This window comes from Echinops telfairi, unplaced genomic scaffold (assembly GCF_000313985.2).
Source record: "Echinops telfairi isolate 266 unplaced genomic scaffold, ASM31398v2 ScPeMD7_7;HRSCAF=31, whole genome shotgun sequence".
Lineage (NCBI taxonomy): Eukaryota > Metazoa > Chordata > Mammalia > Afrosoricida > Tenrecidae > Echinops > Echinops telfairi.
The window spans coordinates 2547261-2557002 of record NW_022103904.1 but is presented as its reverse complement, the minus strand read 5'-3'; the positions used below and the strand labels follow the sequence as shown (position 1 = coordinate 2557002).

The 9742-nt window shown below is 42.6% G+C and overlaps 1 protein-coding gene across 3 annotated transcripts in view; it reads left to right on the top strand.

The window, feature by feature from the left end:
* The window catches only part of ELMO1 (engulfment and cell motility 1), a 694298-nt gene that overhangs the window by 648793 nt on the left and 35763 nt on the right, over nucleotides 1-9742 (top strand). The window lies entirely within an intron of this gene.

The window sequence follows — 9742 nt, the reverse complement described above, 5'->3', positions numbered from 1 at the left end:
GAAAAGCTTTTTGGTATTTGGTAAATAGATTTTTAAAATCTGGTGACTGACTCTGCATTCTTAAAAATAGGGCTTCAAAGCAAACTGTGCTGGAATTAGTTTCCTATCACCCCATCGAATACATTTCATTTAGATTTACACAGGTGAATGAGAATGTGATATAAAGGCATTGCTAATCCCTTCAAGGAAGATGCAGTTCCATGGGAGATCAGAACCCGAACCACACAACTCCTGCAACATGCCACGAGCAGGTTAAAGAGCACATCCTCCTTACAGTCTCAGAAACCCACGGGGGAGGGGGGGGTTCTACCCTGTCTTAAAGGGTCACTATGAGTCAGCATCAATTTGACAGCAGTGAGTTTGGTAGAAGTTACTGTAAGTCAAAAGAGGGTAGATTTGCTTCCTAAAATCTTTCAAGTCAAATTTCTAAATTGTCTCTAGAAATTTTAACCCCAGAATATCAAGTCAAAATGAGGAGTCCCATTAGACCAGTGAGAATGAGTGGAAAGAACTTTGAGCTGTTGCGTGGCTGGGAAAGTAGATCTTGTTGATTGTCTTCAGGCTCTCTTAACGTGCTACCGATTGTAAAGTCAAAGGACACTTTCCATGCCACCCTAGATCCAAATAGCCAAAACCAACACTGAACAATAGAGGTTCTGGGAGAGGAGAGATTGAGAAAGGGCTAGGAGTGGACAACAAGTGGAATAGCAAGCATAAACATTAGCAATAATGCAAAAAGTAAACATTATGGCCCAAAATAAAGGTGAACAGATATTTCTAAACATGAGAGAGAGACAGGTCTCATTCAGACACAGAGCTCATTCACTGATTATGTACATTAGACACTTGGGTCAAGGCCAATTGACTGCTCATCAAGTTTAATCATATTGAATAGTCAGTAACTTCAGTGTGTTTCATATAATCCATTAAAAACCATTTCTAGAAATTTTCAAGACAGAACAACTTCAAGGAATGAAAACACAAGTTATTCACAGAAGCTGGGTAGTCATGACCATGACTTTTAAGCCAGACCAAAAAACCCATCTCACCTCACCACCATCAAATTGATCCCAACACATAGGACAGTATAGAACTGCCCCTGTGCGTTTCTGAGAGTTTATGTCTGGGTAAAGTTCACCTTGGAAAGAGCAATGGACGAGGTAACTCATCACTCTCACTCAGCAATTGAAAGACATTAACTTCCTTCTTGCTTGTTACGTTCCTAGAATTTGCCATCTCTGTCAAGATTAGCACTGTTCTTATAAGCACAGGCGCGCTAACCGATTGCACCACTGGAGCTTTTACTATTCTTAACTCTGTCAAGATTAACACTTAACAAGAAGACAGTGTGGAACAGTGTGGAGAACAAGAGCCAGGAGGCAGACGGTGTGCATGGAATCCCGCTCTCTCCCACTTTAGCTGTATGACTTTGAACAGTTGTTGCATCTGAAACAGAAATAACAACGACAGACTTTTAAGGTTATTGTGAAGAAGAAAATAGATTATGAATGGAGCTCTAAAAAGCATCAACAAAAGATAGCTGTTATTATTCCAGAAGAGTGTATATGAGAATTGCAGCACATGTTGAGAGTTGGTAGCTAGTAGGCTTGACTCCAAGGTACTCAGCTCTGATTAGCTCAGTGGGATGCTTTTAGAGAGGCCACGTGACTAAAATGTGACAAAATAGGTAAGAGTCGATAAGATATAAGGTTTCTCCTCAGTTAGACAGAAAGTCAATTCTATGCCACGATTGCTTCGTTATTTGGGGGGTGGAATAATGTTCAAGATATGCCACCCCAATATATCCTGAGTATAGAAAGTTTTAATCATTTGCCATTGGACAGAGTCCAGAACTGTTGGGGTGGAGTTGTGGCAAATAGACACCTACTGTCGACCCTGCTCTCAGTACCAAACAGAGTCAAGGTCCCAGGTCACCCAGAAAGATCCAGCTCACACAGAACAATACTTTCCTCACATAGAGGAGCAACAGAGCAAGGTGAGGTTTAATAATGAGTGTTTATCTCCCATGACCACAGTTCTCATTCCATGGTTGGCACAAGACCAAAGGTCTTCGCGAAACTCCATTCCCTTCCTGCTAGGAACAGATACAGCACTGGGGTTGACCAGGTGCCAGAAAGGGAAAGCAGAAAAATGAAGAAGTGCCTAGAATAAGGAGAGCTTTTTTTTTTTCTTCCCTTAATAAGAAAGAGGAAACGGGGGCAGAGGGAGGCTCCATTCCCAGCCCACCTTATCAGTGAATGTTCCAGGCCTAACACTGGACTAGGTGGTCCAGTTGGGGATGAGAAACAGTCGATAAACGCCTTCCTCACATTACCAGCACTTACCAACGACAAGCCTCCCTGGATGCCCAGCCAGAGTCTCTCAGAAACGAAATCAGAGAACTTATTTTTAACCTTCTAACTATCCCCATGGGAAACCCAGCCTTTCTAGCCAGACGCCAGTTGCCTCTATGAGAATAAACTTGTTTCTAGATTTAATCATTTCAATTTTTTGCTAAAAAAAAAAGTTTGACCTTTATCTGTAAATATTCTTAATTTTCTAAAAATGAATCATCTAATGAACAACCCAAAAAATTAGCATCTAGATTATAAATGGATTAGTTGAGTTCCCTCAGGAATGTGACCATCTGCATTTGATAGCAAGTCATTTTCTGAGTGCAAAGTGAAAAGCTTTTTGGTATTTGGTAAATAGATTTTTAAAATCTGGTGACTGACTCTGCATTCTTAAAAATAGGGCTTCAAAGCAAACTGTGCTGGAATTAGTTTCCTATCACCCCATCGAATACATTTCATTTAGATTTACACAGGTGAATGAGAATGTGATATAAAGGCATTGCTAATCCCTTCAAGGAAGATGCAGTTCCATGGGAGATCAGAACCCGAACCACACAACTCCTGCAACATGCCACGAGCAGGTTAAAGAGCACATCCTCCCCATGCAGGGCCTCTTTCAACTTGCCTTGACAGTGAGCTGACACAGATGAGGGGATTTAAGAAAAGTAACTCTATGGGAGAAATAGACGGAGAAATCCTCCTTTCTTTCCACTCCTTTTTTCCCCAGGAACTTTTTGAAGGCCCCCCCCCCATGAAAGTGCATCCAGTCCCTGAGAATTTGAAAGTTGAGGATCAAATATTGACCCCCTTTCTGTGTCATATTTGTTTTGAAGGCCCCCAAAGGGACACTTGCCCAGCATTCTGCCTATCTCATTTGGAACTCTTGGACTGAGATGGTCTGATCCAGAATTTGAAAACCTGGGTTTGGGGAATGGCTGACGTCATGTAGAACTTGGGGCAGCAAATCTCATAAGCCACCCAGAGCCGGTTGAAGTCCCTGTCTCTTCCCTCACTAGCTGGGTAGCATAAGGCCACCTACTTTCCATTTCTCCTCTACAAATTGACACGTGGGACATGGGTAGAGTCCTTGTTTTCCATGGGGGAGCCTAAGTTGGACTCTAGCCAACTCACCTCATGTGCCGCCATGCATGTGTCTGTGGCGTCTTGTGTATTGCCATGATACTGAATTGATTTCAGTAGAGCTTCCAACTCACATGGACCAGCCAATGAGAAGTCTTCAGATCACAACCAGCTGATCCTCAACTGATCGTGGAGCTGGTGCTGGACTGGGCAGTATTTCATGCCATTGTGCCTGGAGGCTGGCTCACAGCAGCTGACAGCTACTACCATAAAACAGGCGCAATGCTAGTTCCTACATCAAATAGTTGCTAAGAGTTCAATACAATTGTGCATGGAAGCACTGAATGCAGTATATTCAAGCATATAATTGAACATTCATTAGTAATATCTACTGTTTATTATAGTTGGTAGTTCCTCCGAATATTGATTTTGGGACACAGGAGGTAGAGGGTAGCATTGAGTGTTGAACGCCTTCTTCATTCCATTCTGCCCGCACTGCAGAGTATAAGATCCTCTGTAGAATCCTTCACAGTGGAAATTGTCTTGCTTCTTCTGTATCCCCTGAGCTGCTGCAGGAGAGTTAATAGCTTTCTGTTGTTAGGCCTACTGTTTGCTTGATTGAGACCCTGCAGGCTCAGCATTGTACCCTCGCCCCAGGATTTTACTTACATTTCACAGTTTAGGATCTCTCTGAGTCACTTGCATTAAATGGCCTTGATACAAGCCCAAGGCCAAACATGGAAGAGTCATTTGAAGCAATACTAACATGAAACTAGTTCCTTGTGGAGGACATTGTCCATTTGGTTGACAAGCACCCCATCTTGAAAAGATAACATGTCTAATTTATTTCGCAATTCAGTACTTGGTAAAATGTATCCCCACCCTCCCAGAACCAATAAACATGCTTCCACCTTTTTGCCAACAAGGACTGTGTGCCTTACACTTCTCTTTGGCAAATCCTGAAAACCCAGAGCCAGACAGGAGATAGAGGCACAGTAACCATAATAACCTGTTGCAAGAGCAAGTTCTTTCTAATTCTCCCCCTTGATTAAACTTTAGGCTCAAGCATAGGATCAATTGTAAGGGTACTGCAGGACCAGGCAGTGGTATATGTTCTGTGGTGCATAAGGTCACTGTGGTAGTTACATAATCTGGTGTCAATTTGAGGATTCAAAGTGAAGGGGTAGAGTCTAGCCTGTCAATCAGGTAATAGCCAATGAGGCCTCTGTGTGGGCATGTCCTTCTACTGAGGATTCTGGGAACTCCTATATTCCTCCTTGAAGGCAGGCGACACCCTCTCTCTCTCTGCTGACTCCCTGCAAGACATCCCTGTGGAGAAGACACATGGAGAGAGGCTGATAGAGCCGGAGAAATCACATAGAGAACTCTGCCAGCGCTGAGATGTTTACAACGCCACTGGATCCAAAGACTTCCCACCCACTGGCCTGTGCTCTTCTACATTCTGCATCATTGCATGTGTTTTGTGAGTCTGAAGAGGACTTTATAGATGGGTATCGGGCATATGAGCTACTATCGGACTTATGGACTTGATATGGACTTGGCTGGGATGTTTTCTTAATATTCAATTGCTCTTATATATGAATCTTTCTTATACACATATGAGTTTCCATGAATTTATTTCTGCAGTCAACCCAGACTAACACAGTCACTGTGGTTTGGAACTGACTCAGTGGCACCTGACTCAATTAATGGTAATGGATTGTTAGAAACAGGTGGATCTAAATAAAGAGCTATTGCCAATGAAAACAGCTGGGCACTTTCCAAATGATCAAAATAACCTGGAATCATGGTTCCCCAAATAGGGTGTAATCAGAAGTACAGGTAAGAAGTGCTACCATTGACTGAAAGAATGGGAAGTCATATTTACTGTAAAATAGCTCTGTGGAAAGTGCTTGAGGGATGTTTTATATGTTTTACCATACATTTCTTAACAGATGAAGAACAGGATCCTAAAGGGGTTTTTGTTTTTGTTTTTTAATCGCTTTACCCAAGCACTTAGAGCTAGTGAATGGGAGGGCCAGGTCAGTGCTCCACAAGTCTGAGGCCAAAGGCTTTTGCTTCACCAAATCCTATTTTAAACGTGGTTAAGGCTCTGGAATCATCTTCAGCTAGGGAAGCAGTCTCCCGGGAAGAAGAACTCTGAATAAAAAACATGAGTCCTTTAGTTTGAAGTGCAGACAGGGATATGAGGGATATTAGAATGGCAGAATCACTTTTATATACCTGGAGTTGCTGGTTCCCTTTGCTGGGACAACAGAGAAATCTTGAATCTCGGCACCTGGAAAAAAAAAAACATTTGCCTTAAAACAAAAACAATTGTTGTGGCTTCTTATATTTTAAGTTTGTAACTTGGAAAAAAGCAACTTAATCAAAAAGTGGACCTTTCCTCACACTGAAGACTTTGCATGTTCTAACCTAGGGAAGATGAAATCCTCTTATAAGTGCTTTAAAAAATGCCACAGTGTCTCCCAAACATAGAACCCCCAGGCCCTCAGATCAGCAGCCAGCTGTGGTCGGTGGAATGCTCATCCAGAGAAAGGTCTCCCCCGTTGCCACAGCAGAGCTGATCGGCCGTGGTTCTTCTATGCCCGTGCCTCATGGACTGGGCAGCACCTTCTACTCTTCAATACCAGCTGGCCTTCAGCAGCTCCAGGCCCTCTAAAACTCTGTAGTCAGTTCTGAACTGGTGGATGATAAAGGCAGAAGTCAGGCGGCTCTGTACCATAGAGTAATTTTTTAAATTAAAAAAAATTTTATTGTGAATTCAGTGAAGGCTTACAGAGAAAATCAATTTTTCTCCTCAATAATTCATACACCTTTTGTTTCACGCCATTGACTGCAATGCCAACAATGTAACACTACTCAGCCTGTTTCCTCCCTGTGCTTCCTGTTAACGTTCCTCCTTCATTCTGACTCCTTCTGAATATTGTCCTTGCCCAAATGATGCCCTTTGACTCAAATGGTTGATTGTTCTTAGGAGGTATAGCTCCCTAGCGTTACCGTTCACTTTATAGACATATTGGTTGTTTGGCTGAAAATTGAGCCAGGGGGCAGGGGATAAATTCCGTTCTAGGTCTGAAGGGCAGAAGCTATTTAAATTAATTAACATCGCGTAAAACTAGCAATGTGCTTTCTGAGTATTGGATAGCCTGGATACAGAGTTTTCCCATAATTACAGAAGGTTCTATTAGTCAGTGTGGCAAAAATTACCGTTGTCAGTGGTCATTAGGTCCATAATAATCCATGTGATATTAGGAATAAGTTTAACCAGCCCTGGAGACTTTTCTTCAAGGCTCATGAGCTTTGAAACCCGCTTTTCCTTCTGAACCTTCACACACGTGCATGAAAAGAAAGACGAAGTGAAGCACAGAATTGTCTATTTTGAGTTTCTGCATTTGTGTGTGTGTGTAGAGATGGCTCTTAATGCCCTCACCATAATGGACTGGAAGACCTCCATATTAACTCTTATTTTGTCTTTAAATGCTAGAAATCAATCTCTGATAATGTTCTCACTGCTTCCTGCTAATTGCTTTTAGTGACACAATCCACTTACTTATTGCCCAGAGGGTTTGAGGAACTAGTAACATCACGCTGGGTTTTGAAAGAAAAGTACACATTTTTCTTACCCTAACGTAAACTGCAAATCAAGCTGCTGGTGGTATCTGACAGAGGACTATCTCCCCCAACCTGTTGGGGGCTGGTGTGGCAGCAAATGGCAGCTCTGCTTGACTGTACTGCAGCTCGGCTTTCAAGATGGGAGTAATGGTGGTTTAGTGGCCGAATTCCTCCCTTCCATGCTAGAGACCTGAGTTTGACTGCCAGCCATTGCACCTCCTGCTCAGCCACCACCCATTGCCAGTGGAGCCTTGTGCATTACTGTAGCGCTGATTCTATGGAGCTTCCAGACTAAGATAGACTAGGAAGAAAGACCTCACAACCTACTCATGAAAGTCAACCAATGGCTCCCAATGGTTTGGCTTGCAAGTTATTTGGGAGATGGTGTAGCATCAGGCAGGATGTTGTTCTATTGTGCAACTCATCAGCAGTTATCAAGACCAACCTGCTCCTTATCCCATCTCTAACCTTCCAAAATCTTGGGTATCCAACTTTTAACCCAAGGGAAAGAACAGCTGAGAATCTGCCCATATGATAATGTGTCAGGCAAGATAGCCTTCTCAAGCCTTTATAGCCCCCTTTTCCAAAATTTTGCCATCCAACCAGAACTCCTACTGGATGAGTGGAATTGACCATGTCACTGACAGCAAATTTCATGAATATTTTCTGATCTTTACCATTTCAGTAGTAGACAAGGAGAAACATACAGAGCCCCCTATTTAACAATTGCTGTTAAAACCGAAGAACCACAAAGGGTGGCTTGAATGTGTTCTCATAGTGTAGGAGTCTAGAGGTCCAAGTTCACAGCAGTAGCTCTAGGGGATAACTTTCTCTCCTGCCAGCTCTGAGGGGAAGTCCATGTCTCTTTTCAGCTGGTTCCTTGGTGATAGGCATGTGGCATGTAGGGCATCTACCTTCCCTCGCCTGCGCTTGCTTTCTTCTATGTCTGATCGGCTCTTCTCTATTGCAAAAAGTGATTGGCATAAGACAACCCACATGTGTCCTTAACAAAGCAAAGCATCCCCTATTCCCACATGAAATTCCTTCCACAGACCTAAGGCTGACAGTTTAGAGCACCTAAATTGGCAGGGGTGGGAGCCGGGGGTAACAATTCAATCCATAAACATAGGGTATGAGAAGAATTAGCCAAAGGAAGGAGGAAAATCAAGGACAAGGAGTGTCATAAAAATCAACAGAATCTTAACTTTTCTTGATTCAGGGATTCCTGCCAGCCTGCCCCAGATATCCTTAAGACACATTTCTAGTCATCCTTTCATGTTTCTATAAAGTCGAAAGCTTCTTAAACTGTGGGTCATGACCCCGTATAAGGTTGCATAACTGTATGTGGGCGGTCAGAAAAAAATTGGCAACAGTAAAGGGTTTCGGAGCACACTGACCAAAAGCGAATTCAAATTCCAAACACATAATAAATCTAAAGTGCTTCTGGCAGTGCCTGCCCATGTTGCAGATTTCTGGGAAGCAAAAGGGATCTCGGGTAGAAAAAATTTAAGAAGCCCTAGAACTGGAACCTTGCAAGGAAAGTTGTTTTGGTTGCTGGAACCCTAATAAATAACTACTATTCTCCAGAAGTTTATGATGTGAGTATATATTACACAAGATAACTTCCAGATTCGTGTTTTTCTGTATCGGCCAGTATGGCCAATTGTTTGTTCCTCCTGCTCCCTACTGGTCTGCAAACATGCGTTTGTCTCTCCTACCTGTCTTCCATTTGAATGGTGTCTTGCTACGACCAGGAGCATGCTGTGTTCATAGTAGGCACTCTGTAAATATTCACTGAAATATTTAGCGGGGAGAGGAAGCATGCAATTATAATTGGTCTTTGACTGGTATATTGACCCTTTAACTCCCAAGTCCAAGGTATTTACCCCAGAGGAGGGACTCCTGTAAAGAACATGCTAAGACCTTATTCAGAACCAGACCAGCATGGCCAAGCACTCCATCTTCTCTGACCTCCTCCTTACCTTTTTGTGACTCTTCGGTTGCTCACCAACCAAAAATCTCTCCCAGGGGCACCAGCTGCTCTAATGGGCTTGGTGAGCATCACAGGCTATTTAGACATGGCAGTTGTTCTTTCAGAGAAAAGGGACCCCGGCAGTCTGTCATACCAGACCCACAAGAGGCTCCTTCACAGGCAGTGTTGGTGCTCAAGGTCAAAGCCCAGCTCCTCCTTGGGAACTAGTCACTATGAGTTACAAGTCAAAACCACAGATCTGCTCTCCTCATGGAAAACGGATAATTACATTGTATGATTAAAATGACCGTGAGGTACACAGGGAATGGCTATGTTCCCTCCCTTTGAAGTGCTCTTCCAGAACAATAACCTGTGTTCAGTATATATAACACATTATTTCGAACACTTTAGCAATCCAGATGTTTTCCAAGCCATCAAATAACTTTTTTATCCTTTAAAACATTTCTGGATTCTTTTTTGATGACAGCTTTGTCTTATTCTACCTATATGTCCGTGATTCTTGGACTCTGTTTATAGATGATAGTATATGATAGGAGGTAGTATAAGATCAAGAACAATAGTATTGAAGGAAGAAGACCAAGCTGTCCTGAAGGCATATTAGCAAACAAAGAACAGAAAAGTGGGTGAAGGGAGACGTCGGACAATGTAAGATATGAAAAAATAATAATAATTTACAAAT